Source organism: Saccopteryx leptura, chromosome 1, assembly GCF_036850995.1.
Source record: "Saccopteryx leptura isolate mSacLep1 chromosome 1, mSacLep1_pri_phased_curated, whole genome shotgun sequence".
In the NCBI taxonomy this organism is placed as follows: domain Eukaryota; kingdom Metazoa; phylum Chordata; class Mammalia; order Chiroptera; family Emballonuridae; genus Saccopteryx; species Saccopteryx leptura.
Genome location: NC_089503.1, coordinates 275,965,953 through 275,980,939, shown reverse-complemented (window position 1 = coordinate 275,980,939; position 14,987 = coordinate 275,965,953). Strand labels below are relative to the sequence as shown.

At 37.5% G+C, this 14,987-nt stretch overlaps 1 protein-coding gene across 4 annotated transcripts in view; it reads right to left on the bottom strand.

Annotated features, from left to right (window-relative positions):
• SOX5 (SRY-box transcription factor 5) overlaps positions 1–14,987 on the bottom strand; it is a 1,089,507-nt gene that overhangs the window by 919,852 nt on the left and 154,668 nt on the right. For all 4 annotated transcript variants that reach the window (XM_066354437.1, XM_066354444.1, XM_066354418.1 and 1 more), the window contains exon 2: positions 5,887–5,968. The gene's annotated coding sequence lies outside the window, so the exon portion shown is untranslated. The remainder of the gene's footprint in view (positions 1–5,886; positions 5,969–14,987) is intronic.

Below are 14,987 nucleotides of genomic sequence, written 5' to 3'. Positions count from 1 at the left end.
ACCTGTTTATTAGTTTTTTTAGGTTTTCATATCTTTTCATTTTGTTTATTTTCTTTGTTCCTATTTCTTTTTTATTTTTTTAACTGAATTTATTGAGATGACATTGGTTAATAAAATTATGTAGGTTTCAGGCATACAATTCTATAACACATCATCTGTATATTGTACTGTGTGTTCACCACCCCAAGCCAGGTATCCTTCCATTACCATTTATCCCCTCTTTACTCTCTTTCACCTCCACCCACTGTCTTTTTCCTCTTAGAAACTGGGTGGCCTTGCCACCTAAACCATAAGCAAATGAAATGTGGATTCCAAAATATATTTTAAGATGTCAAGTTTGTGAGGAAGGGTTGGGAAAGAATGAAGACATTTTGGAACGTTGCTGAGCAACAGCAAAGCTATAACCAAAGCACAAACCTCCTGAAGTCTGTAAAATAGATGTTAATGAACAGAACCAATTATAGCCAGCTCAAAGTCAACAACAGGGAATAAAGTAATTCGAATACATACTCCAACAGACCAAATTTGGACCTGCCAAGTCTAGTTTCCCGTTTCAATTCTCTGATCTGTTAATAGGAATAGACAAAATGCTTCATCGTAATAGTGTTGCTACCCCAGATACATCCCAAAATACAACTGACAATGAAGAATAAACCACCCATCACACACACACACACACACACACACACACGCTTGTGCGAGCTTGCGCACACATATTGGTGTTTTGCAAGTTGTGGATTGCCATCGGTTCATTCAAATAATGTATGCAATAGAACTGAAACTTATCAAAGAAGACATTTAACAAAGCCTAATGAAAAAACTGACTTTTAAATGTCATTGTTTATAACAGGGGTTAGCACAGTATGGCCTGTGATCCAAATCCAGCTCACTGCCTGTGAAATAAGAATGGCTTAATGAGTTAACATTTACAATCAATTTAATGATAGAGAACATTAACTTTGAACTACAATTAAGTGAAATGTCTCCCCCAAAAAAGAATTCAATTTTCCTCATTATTAGACTTCTATTATAAAAAAATTTACTCAATTATTATAATTATATTTTGAACTATGTCAATAAAATTTTTGTGGAAAAAAATTTTCCCCTTAAAGTATTTACACAATAGCTTCTATTTCATCTCCTAGCTTACAAAAACTAAAATATTTACTATCTGGTTCTTCTTAGAAAAAAACATTGCTGATATATAGTCTAAAACTATCTAATCTACAAAATTATTTCAGCTCCACCTACTTGTAGCTTTTATAACATATGTATATACACATGCATTTGGAGTACATAACTATCAATACTTCTATGAAAGATTTACAACTACCTTCTAATGTTTCCTAAATCACTGCCAGGAAGAGGCCACAATAATCACCCCTACAAATAGATTCCTAGGGAAAGCTCACATTAATGAATAGTATTTATCTAACCTCAGAGTAATAAAATGAAAAGGAAGTACTGATTTTACCCAATAGTTTAGTTTGAAAATTATAATGCCGAATGCTAGTAAGAGTAGACAAGAAAACTCACTTATACATTAACTGTAGCAGTGTTTAATGGCACAATCTATCTGGAAAGCAATTTGGTTACAGATAACAAAGTCTATTAAAATATCATACTTATATACTGTGACACGGTAAATCCACTTTCATAAATTCAAAAATATGAAACATACACATATATAAAGATGTTCAATAAACTGTTATTTACAACAGTGACCTGCCTCAATCACTTTTTTCCCCCTGCTAACAGCTCTACCATTCAACAAGCTACAGTAGCAAGAAATCTTAGAACTATCATTTCCCTCACAACATCATAGCCAATAATTCCTCCCCCTCAGTCTTCCACATCTTTTTCTTTTTCATCTCTATAACTACACTCTTGGTTTAGAAACCTGCTATTTCTCTTTTGGATTGTTGCAATATTGTCCTGGGGATGAATCTGCAAAGTGAGGCTTATGCTTTTGCAATTTGGAGGCATTATAAAGAAAAAGAGGGTAAAATTGCAAATACAAAATCTGTCACCAATGCTGACATTAAGAGGAGCATAACAGAAGCCTAGTAATACAAAAGCAAAAGTACAGCTGATCAATGTTAAAAACACACACTTTTCGCAAATTTTATAAAAACATATGACCATAAGAACACATTTTAGAGTTCCTTCCAAAATACTGTCAGAGGCCCATGGAAGCCAAGTGTTATGTATCATTTATTTAAAATTTAAACTTTATTACAGCCATATATATATATATATTATTAACCCATTAGCTTCTCTTTTTTGTGTGACAGAGACAGACAGAGTAACAGATAGGGACAGACAGAAAGGAAGGGAAGGAAAGGAGAGAGATGAGAAGCATCAATTCTTTGTTGCTGCTCCTTAGTCTCCTTAGTTGTTCATTGATTGCTTTTTCATATGTGCCTTGACGTCGAGTGGAGCAGGTGGGGGGAGGGGTGGACCTGCAGCAGAGAAAGTGATGACCCTTTGCTCAAGCTAGCGACCTTTGGGTTCAAGCTAGCGACCATGGGGTCATGTCTATGACCCCATGCTCAAGCCAGCAACCCCGCACTCAAGCTGGTCAGCCTGTGATCAAGCCAGATGAGCCCACAGCTTAAGCCTGTGACCAAGGGGCTTCAAACCTGGGTGCTCTGCATCCTACTCCGACACTCCATCCACTGCACTACTGCCTGGTCAGGCTAAACCCTTAGCTTTTAAAGTCTGTAATTTCTAAGCCATACAGCCAACTATATTACTAAAAATTAATTTTTCAAAAGTAAAATTCTAAACATATTCCTTCCCTACTTGAAAACTCTCTTGCCAATAGGATAATTGGCACTAATCCTTCCATGAGAGCACCTCCACCTACTTTAATATCCTCATTATCTGTTAGTACAGACATGTGCATTATTTACATTTCCTGTATGATGTTATTTCAATCCTCCCATATCTTAGCAAATGTTCTTTCCTCAAACTAAAATTAAGTTTTTTTCTCTTTTCTGGCTAACAGATTTCTTCACATGTTACTATCTCAACTTACCAGATAAAGCATTCCTAGACCTGACAAGAGTGGATGGAAGCTCTTTGGCCGACAATCTTCCAGTATAGCACTTAGCACCTATTATAAGGACTAATTCACTGTCTGTTTCCAGTGATACTTTAAAAGCTCATTCAAGGCAGAAACCTTGCCCTAGCCCTCTTTATTTCCTAAGGCACTGTAGCAAGTGCTCAGTAATCTTAACTGAGCAAACGAATAAAAATGGAGGAGAAGCAAATATACCAAAAAGTTAAAAGTAACCTTTACTGTTTTTGCTTACTGGTATTGTTAGCAATATTTTACCCTTATTTAAAAACATTTTTGTTATGCTTTGGCCTGATAGCTCAGTGGGTTAGAGAATCTTTCAGGGTTGCAGGTTTGATCCTGGTCAGGGCACAAATAAGAATCAACCAAAAAATGCATACAAAAGTAAAACAACACAAATTGATGTTTCTTTCTACCACTCTTCATTCTTCTCTCTAAAAAAACTAATAAAAATTTAAATACATTTTTGTTATGTAACTATATTTATTTAATAGTGGGAAATCTAATATATAATAAAATATTTCTTTGAGGCTTACTCTGATTTTCACTCGATCTGCTATCTAATTCTCAAAACTCTGCACACCTGTGCTAGATTTATGAACATGGCCAACAGTCTATTCGAAAAAATGTTTAGATCCCTGTACACAATTAGCTATATAAATATCATTAGTGCAGCTTCATTAAACTGTATTTTCTTAAATATTTCTCAGTACACATATTTATCAGTAAGTGAGTATCTATTAGACTTTTGGCAAGAAAAATCTTGTAATGGACTTATTTCTGTAGGTATATATTTCAGGCGCTAACTGGAAAAAAAATAAAAAAAAATTTTGCCATCTGGAATAAAGCAGTGATGAATACTACAAGACTCAAATTATGTTCACATGCATAAAGCCATTTTTCCGAATCACTATTATAATTCCTACCTCCCACTAAGATGCAATAAAAATTCTTTTAAAAAGGAAAATATCCAAAATAATCTGATAATTCTCCTAAATACAATTCTCATTGAAGCTGAACATATTTTATTTCAATTTTTTTAGTAAAGCTATCATTACCGTTATCCAGTAAATGCCTACAGAAACTTTATGGTAGAGTTTTTTTTTTCCTTTTCCTTTTTGCATGATTTAAATATGTTGTTTTAGTCCACATGGTTTAAATATCCCCTAAGGGAAGCAGACCGCATATATTGATATATGGCACATTTAGATATGCTTACAAGTCAAGAACACCAGAAATGTAAACCACAGGACACAGGAATAACACCACCAAAATCAAGTTGACAACATTTTAGTAGCTTCAGACCTATTTGAATCCTGGAATAATCTATACCTCTAGTTCAGGTATAACTTCACCTTATAGCTTACGGTATAATGGTATTAAATTGGACCCTCTTGCCCAACATTTTCCTGTTTCTCCTTTTTGTAAAGCAAGTTATTTGAGTTTATGCAATGGTATGTTTAAGTAAGAGTTCCATTTTGAAATGGATCCGTGCCCCACCTAGCCTGGTTTGGCCATTGAAAGGAAAAACAGCACTGCCCTCATTGCACAGACCTGTATTCAAGAGTTACCTAAGATGAAGTATAGTCTAGGTGAAAGAACATAAATTCTATAGTCACTAGTTATGGTACAGAATCCCTGCAATGGAATCTCAAGATCCATGTGACACTGAAGTCAAGGACCCTTATCGAATCCTGGTATTATGAGTTGAATTATATCCCCTCAAAATTCATGTTGAAGTCCTAACATACCCAGTATCTCAGAATGAACATTTGAAAATAGGGTCATTGCAGATGTAATTAGCATATAGATCTTACAAAAAGGGGAAATTTGGACATGGAGACAGACACTCATAGAGAAAAGATGATGTCAATACACAGGGAGAAAATGCCATCTGCAAGACAAGGAGAAGAATTTCACAGCCCTCACAAAGAACCAAGCGTGTTAACACCCTGATTTCAGATGTCTAGCGTCCAGAACTGTGAAACAATACATTTTTGATGTTAAAGACATCCTGTTTGTGGTATTTTGTTATAGTAGCTCCAGAAAATCAATATATCTGGTTTCTTCAAATGTCAAATCCTTAATATAAAAGTTTCAGTACCCTATAAAGATTAGAAACCAAATGGTAGGTACTCAAAAGAACACAGGCAACACTTTTTTAAAAATCATTGTAGGGCCCTGGCCGGTTGGCTCAGCGGTAGAGCGTCGGTTTAGCGTGCGGAGGACCCGGGGTTCAATTCCTGGCCAGGGCACACAGGAGAAGCGCCCATTTGCTTCTCCACCCCTCCGCCACGCTTTCCTCTCTGTCTCTCTCTTCCCCTCCCGCAGCCAAGGCTCCATTGGAGCAAAGATGGCCCGGGCGCTGGGGATGGCTCTGTGGCCTCTGCCTCAGGCGCTAGAGTGGCTCTGGTCGCAACATGGCGACGCCCAGGATGGGCAGAGCATTGCCCCCTGGTGGGCAGAGCGTCGCCCCTGGTGGGCGTGCCGGGTGGATCCCGGTCGGGCGCATGCGGGAGTCTGTCTGACTGTCTCTCCCTGTTTCCAGCTTCAAAAAAAAAAAAATAAATAAATGAAAAATAAAAATCATTGTAGGGTATAATATTTGAAGTATTTTATTTTATTTCCTTGAATTGTGCTTCTTTCTCCATTTGGTCAGCCAAGGAGCAGATATATCACCCCTCAAAAACATGGCACCTCACAAACTCACATGGTTAAGTAAAGAATCTAAATATAATTTATGTTTATCTACAGAAGACTAAAGTTAAATCTCTGGCACACTCAACTTCTAAACAGAGACATACCTGCCACATATGGGGAAGCTGGTCTAAGACTTCCAAGGATCCTCTTGAAGAATGTCTTTATACCGTGGACTGATTAAAAAGCCTAGAAGAGAATTAAGAACTAAGTTATTTAGAGGCAGATTTATGGCATGTGGAGTCAAGGCTGACTCTTTCAAACATTAGTTATCTGGGGAAATATCAGAAAATGGTGATAAGCTGAGCATGACAGAATACAGAACATCTATAGTACTACAGAACACTCAGATTACACCTAGACAGGTAATGCGCCAACAGAAGAAAATAAAATAAAGTGGATCTTTTTCCTTAAGTTCTTTTTGTTTGCTTGCTTATTTAATTTTTTATTTTCATTAAATTTATTGGGTTGATTTGGTTAATAAAATGATTTGGTGCCAGGTGTACAATTCTATAATGCATCATCTGTATATTGTATTGTGTGTTCACCACCCAAGTCAAATTTACTTATATCACCATTATGTCCCCTTTCCCTCTGGTAATCACCTCAGAGGTGTCTGTGTCTATGAGTTTTTTGTTTTTTGCTTAATCCCTTCATCTTTTCCACCCAGGCCCCTTACTCTCCTCCCCTCTGACAGCTGTCACTCAGTTCTCTTGTCTCTTTGAGTATATTTCTATTTTTTGTTTGTTTGTTTATTTTTCTCATTAGATTCTGTGGATAAGTCCTGCTGGGGGTGAGGATGACAGAGATGCAAAGACCCGACTCTGGGGACCAGGTTTAGTGACGCAGATCCACTTTATTCAGGAAGCAAGCAAGCTTATATACACAGGTTCAGCCTATAGGGTGTTACAACATGTTCTTCAAAGCCAATGGCTGAAAAGTTCAGGGAGCTGCGTAGTTGGTACTGAGTCACTTCCTTATAGCGGGCGAGCTCCCTTCCTGGTTGTGCCCAGGAGGGTTCTGGGAGCTGGAGTGTTCTCACAGCATTGCATCAGCCACCACTGCTAAGAATGCGCTCTGCACTCCACCCACAAGATTCTATATAAGTGAAATCATATAGTACTCATTTTTCTCTAACTGGTATATTTCAATTGGCATAATACTCTCCAGGTCCATCCATGTTGTCACAAAAGGTAGATTTCCTTCTTTTTATGGCCAAGTAGTATTCCATTATGTAAATGTACCACAGCTTTTTTTTATCTAGTCATCTACTGATGGCATTTGGGCCACTTTCAAATCTTGGCTATTGTAAATAATGCTGAAATGAACATAGAAGTGCATACATTTTTTGAATTATTTTTTCTGGTGTCCTCAGATATATTCTCAGAAATGGAATTGCTGAGTCATAAGAAAGTTTCATTTTTAATTTGTGTGTGTGTGTGTGTGTGTGTGTGTGTGTGTATGACAGAGACAGAGAGAGGGGACAAATAGAGACAGACAGACAGGAAGGGAGAGAGATGAGAAGCATCAATTCTTCGTTGTGGCTCCTTAGTCTCCTTGGCTGTTCACTGATTGCTTTCTCATATGTGTCTTGACCCGGGGGCTCCAACAAAGTGGGTGACTCCTTGCTTAAGCCAGTGACCTCTGGGCTCAAGTCAGGAACCATGGGGTCACATCTATGATCTCAAGCTCAAGCTAGAGACCCTGCATATCAAGCTGGAAAGCCTGCACTCAAGCTGGATGAGCCCATGCTCAAGCCAGTGACCTCGGGTTTTTGAACCTGGGTCCTCTGCATTCTAGTCTGACTCTATCTACTGCGCCATTGCCTAGTCGGGCCCATTTTTAATTTTTTGAGGTAACTGCTTTCAAAATCAAATGTTCCAAAACCCCAGAACACATAGAAAAGAGGAGGCATAGTAGGACATTTAAGTTCCCCATCCTAGAAACTTGGAATTAAAAAACAACAACACTAAATGTTTCTAATAAGAGAAGAAAAATAAATCTAGGTAAGGGCACAGACTGTGACAAGATGCTACTTCAGATATGGTGTTAAAGGTGATATCTGGCAGAGATCAGGATGATTAGGTAGAGCCAGAGAGAGGAGACTTCCAGGCAGGGGGAACAGCAAGGGCAGTAGTTCCCCCTTATCCAAGGTTTCACTGTTCATGGTTTCAGTCACCCATGCTCAACTGCAGTCCAAACCATTAAATAAAAAATTTTCAGAAATAAGCAATTCATAGGTTCTAAATTGCACATTGTTCAGGGCACCTCACTTTATCTCATCAGTAAGCACTGTCTCATCTCACACCATCACTAGAAGGGTGAGGATAGTACAATAAGATATTTTGAGAAAGCATATTCACATAACTTTTGTTACAGTATACTGTCAGAGTTGTTCTATTTTTTGTCATTGGTTTTGCTGTTAATCTCTTATTGTGCTTAATTTATAAATTAAACTTTATCTTAGATATGTATATTCAGGCAAAGATATAGCATAAAAAGGGTTTGGGACTATCCACAGTTTCAGTCATCCATTGAGGATCTTAGAATGTATCTCCCATGGATAGGGAGTGGGGGACTCCTGTACTAAGACTCTGTAGGGAGAGCTTGCTAAGCATGCCCAGGAACAGCAAAAAAGACCACTCTGGCCGCATGCAGCATGAATTGTGTGAGAGCTAAGTAAGAAACGAGTAAGTTTGAAGAGGACCAAGGGAAGGCTTTGGGCTTTAATCTAAAATCCAATAGTGGATTCTATTCTTTTTTTTTTTAAGTAAGCATTTTTGTTTGAGATAACTGTAGATTCACATGAAGTTATAAGAAATTAATAGAGAGATGCTGTGTACTCTTAACCCACTTTACCCAAAAGGTGACATCTTGCAAAGATAGAGTACCATACCAAAATCAAGACAATGACCTTGCTAGAGTCAAGACACAGACTATTTCCATCATTACAAGAACCAATCCCTTGTGTTGCCTTTGTATAGCCATTGTCATTTCTCTTCTGCTCACTCCCTTCTTATTGGTGGACTGGGTGAAAAAAGCGAAGGGATAAAGTACAAATTAGTAGTTACAAATAGTGACAGGGATGTAAAGTACAGCATAGGGGCTATAGGTAATAATAAAGCAATAAGTTGGTACTGGAAATATTAGGAAACATTTTATAAAGGATATAATTGTCTAACCGCTATGCTATACACCTGAAACCAATACAAAATAATATTGAAGGACAACTGTAATTGAAACATGAAATTTTAAAAACCCTGAAAATTGTTCATCTATTCAAAATTTCTATAATTTTGTCATTTCAAGAATCTTATATGAATAAAATCACACATTCAACATAAGTATCTGGATATGCATCTAGACTGGTGCATGTATAATAATTCAGTCATTTTTAATGCTGAATAGTGTTCTATGGTATGAAACATTTAACCATTTACTCATTGAAGGACACTGTGACATTTCCAGTTTGGGGTTATTATGAATAAAGTTGTTATAAACATTCACATACAGGTTTTTCTGTGAACATAAGTTTTCCTTTCTCTGGGATAAATGTTCAGGAATGCAACTTCTGGGTTTTATGGTAGTAGTAAGTAAAGTTTTCATTTGAAACCTGACAAACTGTTTTGCAGAACGGCTGCACCATTTTACATCCCCACCAGCATTGTTGGAGTGCGCCACTTTCTGCGTAGCCTTGTCAGAGTTTGGTGCTAACACTAATTTTTATGTTAGCCATTCTGCTGTTTTCTAATGATTGATTGTGTCGAATATCTTACCTTGTGCTTATTTTACATCTGTAGTATCCTCTCCCAGAATATGTTTCTTCATGCATTTTGTCCATTTTCTAATTGGATTTATTTTTTCACTGTGGAGCTTTGAGTGTATAATACTACTTGTCTTTGTCAGATACATGGCTTGCAAATAATTTTCTCCCAGACTGTAGCTTGTCTTTTCATCCTTTTAAAAAGTTTTGAATTTTTATAAAGCTTTTAATTGTATAAATTTTTCAATTTTTATCAAGTCCAATTTCTCATTCTTTTTTCATTTAGGAATAATGCTTTTGCTATAATGATAAGAATGCTTTGCCTAACCCAAGATCTTGAAGATTTTCTATCTTTTTTTTTATTCATAGAGAGAAGGGGAGGAAAAGAGACAGACTCCCACATGTGCCCTGACTAGGATCCACCTGGCAAGCCCACTAAGAGGTGATGCTCTGCCCATCTGGGGTGTTGCGCTATTGCTCAGCAACTGAGCTCTTCTTACTGCCTGAGGCAGAGGCAATGGAGCCATCCTCAGTACTCGGGGCCAACTGGCTCCAATCAAGCCATGGCTGCTGGAGGGGTAAGGGGAGAGGGAGAGGGAGAGAAAGAGAGAGAAGTGAGAGGGAAAGAGGGGGAGAAGCAGATGGGCGCTTATTCTGTGCAGGCTGATGCTCAACCCCTGAAAAAGCTGACTAGGGTGATATTTTACATTTTACAAAAGTTTTATATCATTATTTTATATTTAAGTTCATGACATATTTTGAGTTGAATTTTATATAAAAAGTAACAATTATGTAATTTTATATTTTGCCTATGGATGTCCAGTTGTTCCAACACTGTGTGCTGAAAAGGCTTTGTTTGCTCTTTTAAATTAGTTTTGCATCTTTGTCAAAAATCAGTCAGATATATTTGTGTGGGTCAATTTCTGGGTTCTCTGTTCCATTGCATTGATATATGTGTCTATCCCTCTGCTAATATCACAGTCTCAATTAATGTAGCTATAGAATAAATACTAAATTAGGTAGGTTAATTCTTTCCATTTTATTTCTTGATTCAAATCTCTTTGCCTTTCCATATATTTTTAAAAAATAATTTTGCCTATATCTACAAAAAGATCTTGCTAGAATTTTGATACCAGTTGTGTTACATTGTGTATCAGTTTGGGAAGTAAACTTTGCTATGGTGAGTCTTCCAGTGCATTAAAATAATATATTTAGCCTTGACTGGATAGTTTGGTTGGTTGGAGCATTGTCCTGAACCACTGAGGTTCCCAGTTCATGCCTCCATCAGGGCACATACAGGACCAGATCAATGTTCCTTTCTCTCTCGCTAAAATCAATAAATAAAATAGTTTAAAAAATATACATGCATTTATATTTTCCATCAGTATCATGTGGCTTTCATAATACTACAAGTCATATATACATTTTATTAACTTTATACCTAAGTATTGAATTTTTTCAGTGATGGTCAATGAAAAATGACCAGTGATGGTAATATATTTAAATTTTTTGGTATCCTGTATTTTTTGCTATTACATAAGAATATATTTAATTAATTTTTGCATGTTTATCTTATATCCTACTACTTTGCTCAACTCACTTATTAGTTTAGTGAGTTTTTTTTTAAGTTCCTTGGAATTTTTTTATAAGTAATCAAGTCATCTGCAAATAAGAACAGTTTGATTTCTTTCTTTTTTGTCTCTATGTTTTTAATTAACTTATCTTTTGCACTAGCTAGAAAGCACTACAGTGTGTCCATAAAGTCATGGTGCACTTTTGACCGGTCACAGGAAAGCAACAAAAGAGTATAGAAATGTGAAATCTGCACCAAATAAAATGAAAACTCTCCCAGTTTCTGTAGGATGATGTGGCAGCATGTGCGCATGTGCAGATGATGATGTAACACCGTGTATACAGCGGAGCAGCCCACGGCCATGCCAGTCGAGATGTGGACAGTACAGAGGAAAGTACAGTGTGTTCTGTGGCTCACTAAATTTGAATCCGTGACCAAAGTGCAACATGAATATCAGCGCATTTATAATGAAGCACCACCACATAGGAATAACATTACTCGATGGGATAAGCAGTTGAAGGAAACCAGCAGTTTGGTGGAGAAACCCCGTTCTGGTAGGCCATCAATCAGTGACGAGTCTGGAGAGGCTATACGGGATAGCTACCTAAGGAGCCCTAAAAAAGTCTGTGTGTGAACCCACATCGAACTGCACTGAATAGGTATGAAACTGGGAGGATTTTCTTTTTATTTGGTGCAGATTTCACATTTCTATCGTCTTTTGTTGCTTTCCTGTGACAGGTCAAAATGTACCATGACTTTACGGACACACTGTATATTGAATAAGACTGTTGTTGAATGTAGACATTCTTGGTCTTGTTTCTGATCTGGGAGGACAGAATTCAGTCTTACATCATTAATAGTAATGTAAGTTGTAGATTTTTTTTTTTTTTGTATTTTTCTGAAGCTGGAAACGGGGAGAGACAGTCAGACAGACTCCCGCATGCGCCTGACCAGGAACCAACCGGCACGCCCACCAGGGGCGATGCTCTGCCCACCAGGGGGCGATGCTCTGCCCCTCCAGGGCATCGCTCTGTCACGACCAGAGCCATTCTAGCGCCTGGGGCAGAGGCCACAGAGCCATCCCCAGAGCCCGGGCCATCTTTGCTCCAATGGAGCCCTGGCTGCGGGAGGGGAAGAGAGAGACAGAGAGGAAGGAGAGGGGGAGGGGTGGAGAAGCAGATGTGCCCTGCTCCTGTGTGCCCTGGCCGGGAATCGAACCCGGGACTTCTGCACGCCAGGCCGACACTCTACCACTGAGCCAACCAGCCAGGGCTAGTTGTAGATTTTTATGTAGTGTTTTATGGATGCTCTATGTCAATTTGGGGAAGGCCACTGTTCCTTTTTTTCTGATTGCTTTATCATGAATGAGGTATTGAATTTTGTCAAATAGTTTCTTTTTTTCTGTATGAATTAATAGGGTTATGTGCTATTTCTTTTTTAACCTGTTAACATGGGTAATCACACTGATAGTTTTTTCTGAGTTGAACCAGTTTTTCATCCCTAAAATAAATCCTCAATTGGTCCATGTGTGTGTGTGTGTGTGTGTGTGTGTGTGTGTGTGTGTATGATTGCATATATATATAAATGCTGAATTCTATTTGCCTATATATTTTTATTAATTTTAAATTTTATTTAGAAAAATTAACGTTAACAGAGTGACATTGATCAATAAGAGTACATAGATTTCGCCTGACCAAGCAGTGGCACAGTGGACAGAGCATCAAACTGGGAAGCAGAAGACCCAGGTTTGAAACCCCAAGGTCGCCAGCTTGAGCAAGAGCTCATCTAGTTTGAGCAAGGCTCACCAGCTTGAGCTCAAGGTCACTGGCTTTAGCAAGGTGTCCCTCAGTCTGCTGTATGTAGCCCCTAGTCAAGGCACATATGAGAAAGCAATCAACGAACAACTAAGGTGCTGTCAACAAAGAATTGATGCTTCTCATCTCTCTCCCTTCCTATCTGTCTGTCCCTATATGTCCCTCTCTCAGTCTCTCTCTGTCTCTGTCACAAAAAAAGAAAAGAAAAAAGAATACATAGGTTTCAGGTAAACATTTCTATAGCATTTGAACTGTGGATTATGTTGTATTCCCATCTCCCAAAGTCAAATAATTTACCGTTACCTCATATTTGTCTCTATACCCTTTCCCCCATCCCCTCTCCGGTTCCCCTCTCCAACAGCTCCTTACCCCTGGTAACCACTTTTATCTATATCCATGAGTCTCAGTTTTATATTCCACCTATGCGTGGAATCATACAGTTCTTAGCTTTTTCTGATTTACTTATTTAACTCAGTATACTGTTCTCAAGATCCAACATGATGTCATTATTTCTCATGGCTGAGTAGTATTCCATTGTACCACTTTTCTTTATCCAATCCTCTATCAGAGGACACTTTGGTTGTTTCCATATCTTGGCCACTGTGAATAATGCTGTGATGAACATGGGGCTGCATGTGTCTTTACATACCAATGTTTCTGAATTTGGGGAGTAGATACCCAGTAGAGGTATTGCTGGGTCAAATGGTAGTTCTATTTTTAATTTTTTGAGGAACCACCATACTTTATTCCATAATGGTTGTACTATTTTACATTCCCACCAGCAGTGAATGAGGGTTCCTTTTTCTCCACAGCCTTTCCAACACTTATTACCTGTCTTGTTGATAATAGCAATGTAACAGGTGTGAGGTGGTATCTCATTGTAGTTTTGATTTGCATTTCTCGAATAGCTAGTGAAGATGAGCATATTTTCATATACCTGTTGGCCATTTATATGTCCTCTTGGGAAGAAATGTCTGTTCAGGTCCTCTCCCCATTTTTAATTGCATTGTTTGCTTGTTTTTTGCTGAGCTTTGTGAGTTGTCTATTTTGAATATTAACCCCTTATTGAAGTTGTTTATAAATATCATCTCCCATTTAGTTGGCTGCCTATTTGTTTTGTTGTCAGTTTCTTTTGCTGTGCAGAAGCTTTTTAGTTGGATGTAGTCCCACCCATTTATGTTTGCCTTTATTTCCCTTGCCATTTAGGTCAAATTCATAAATTGTTCTTTATAGCCAAGTTTTATGAGCTTAGTACTTATGTTTTCTTCCATGTAATTTATTGTTTTGGAGCTTATATTTAGGTCTTTGACCCATTTTGAATTAACTTTTGTGCAGGGGGACAGATTGTAGTCAAATTTCATTCCTTTGCACGTGACTTTGCAATTTTCCCAGCGCCATTTACTGAAAAGGCTTTCTTTTCTCCATTGTGTGTTTTGGCTCCTTTGTCAAAGATAATTTGTCTATATATATATGTGTGTGGTTTTATTTCTGGGCTCTAGATTCTGTTTCATTGTTCTGTAGGTCTGTTTTTCTGCCAATACCATGTTGTTTTGATTATCGTGGCTCTATAGTATAATTTGAAGCCAAGTAATTTGATATCTCTGGCTTCATTCTTTTTCTTCAGGATGGCTTTGGCTATTTGGGGTATTCTGTGGTTCTATACATACCTGGTAATTTTTTGTTCTGTTTCTTTAAAAAATGACATTGGAATTTTGATGGAGATTGCATTGATATTTGTTAAGAATTTTTGTGTCTGTATTTTTGAAGGATATTGGTCTCTAGTTTTCCTTCCTTTTTTTTTTTTTTTTTGATATGGTCTTTGATTTTGGCATCTAGATAATACTACTTTCATATTACAAATTGTTTTCTGTATTAGCTTGTGTAGAATTGGTGTTACTTCTTTAAATGTTTGTTAGAATTCTCTAGAAAAACCATATGGGACTTGGTATTTATTTTTGGAAGTTTTTAAATTACAGGTTTAATTTCCTTAATAGTTATAAGGCTATTCAAATTATCTATTTAATACTGGGTGAATTGTGGTACTTTGTGTTTTCTAAA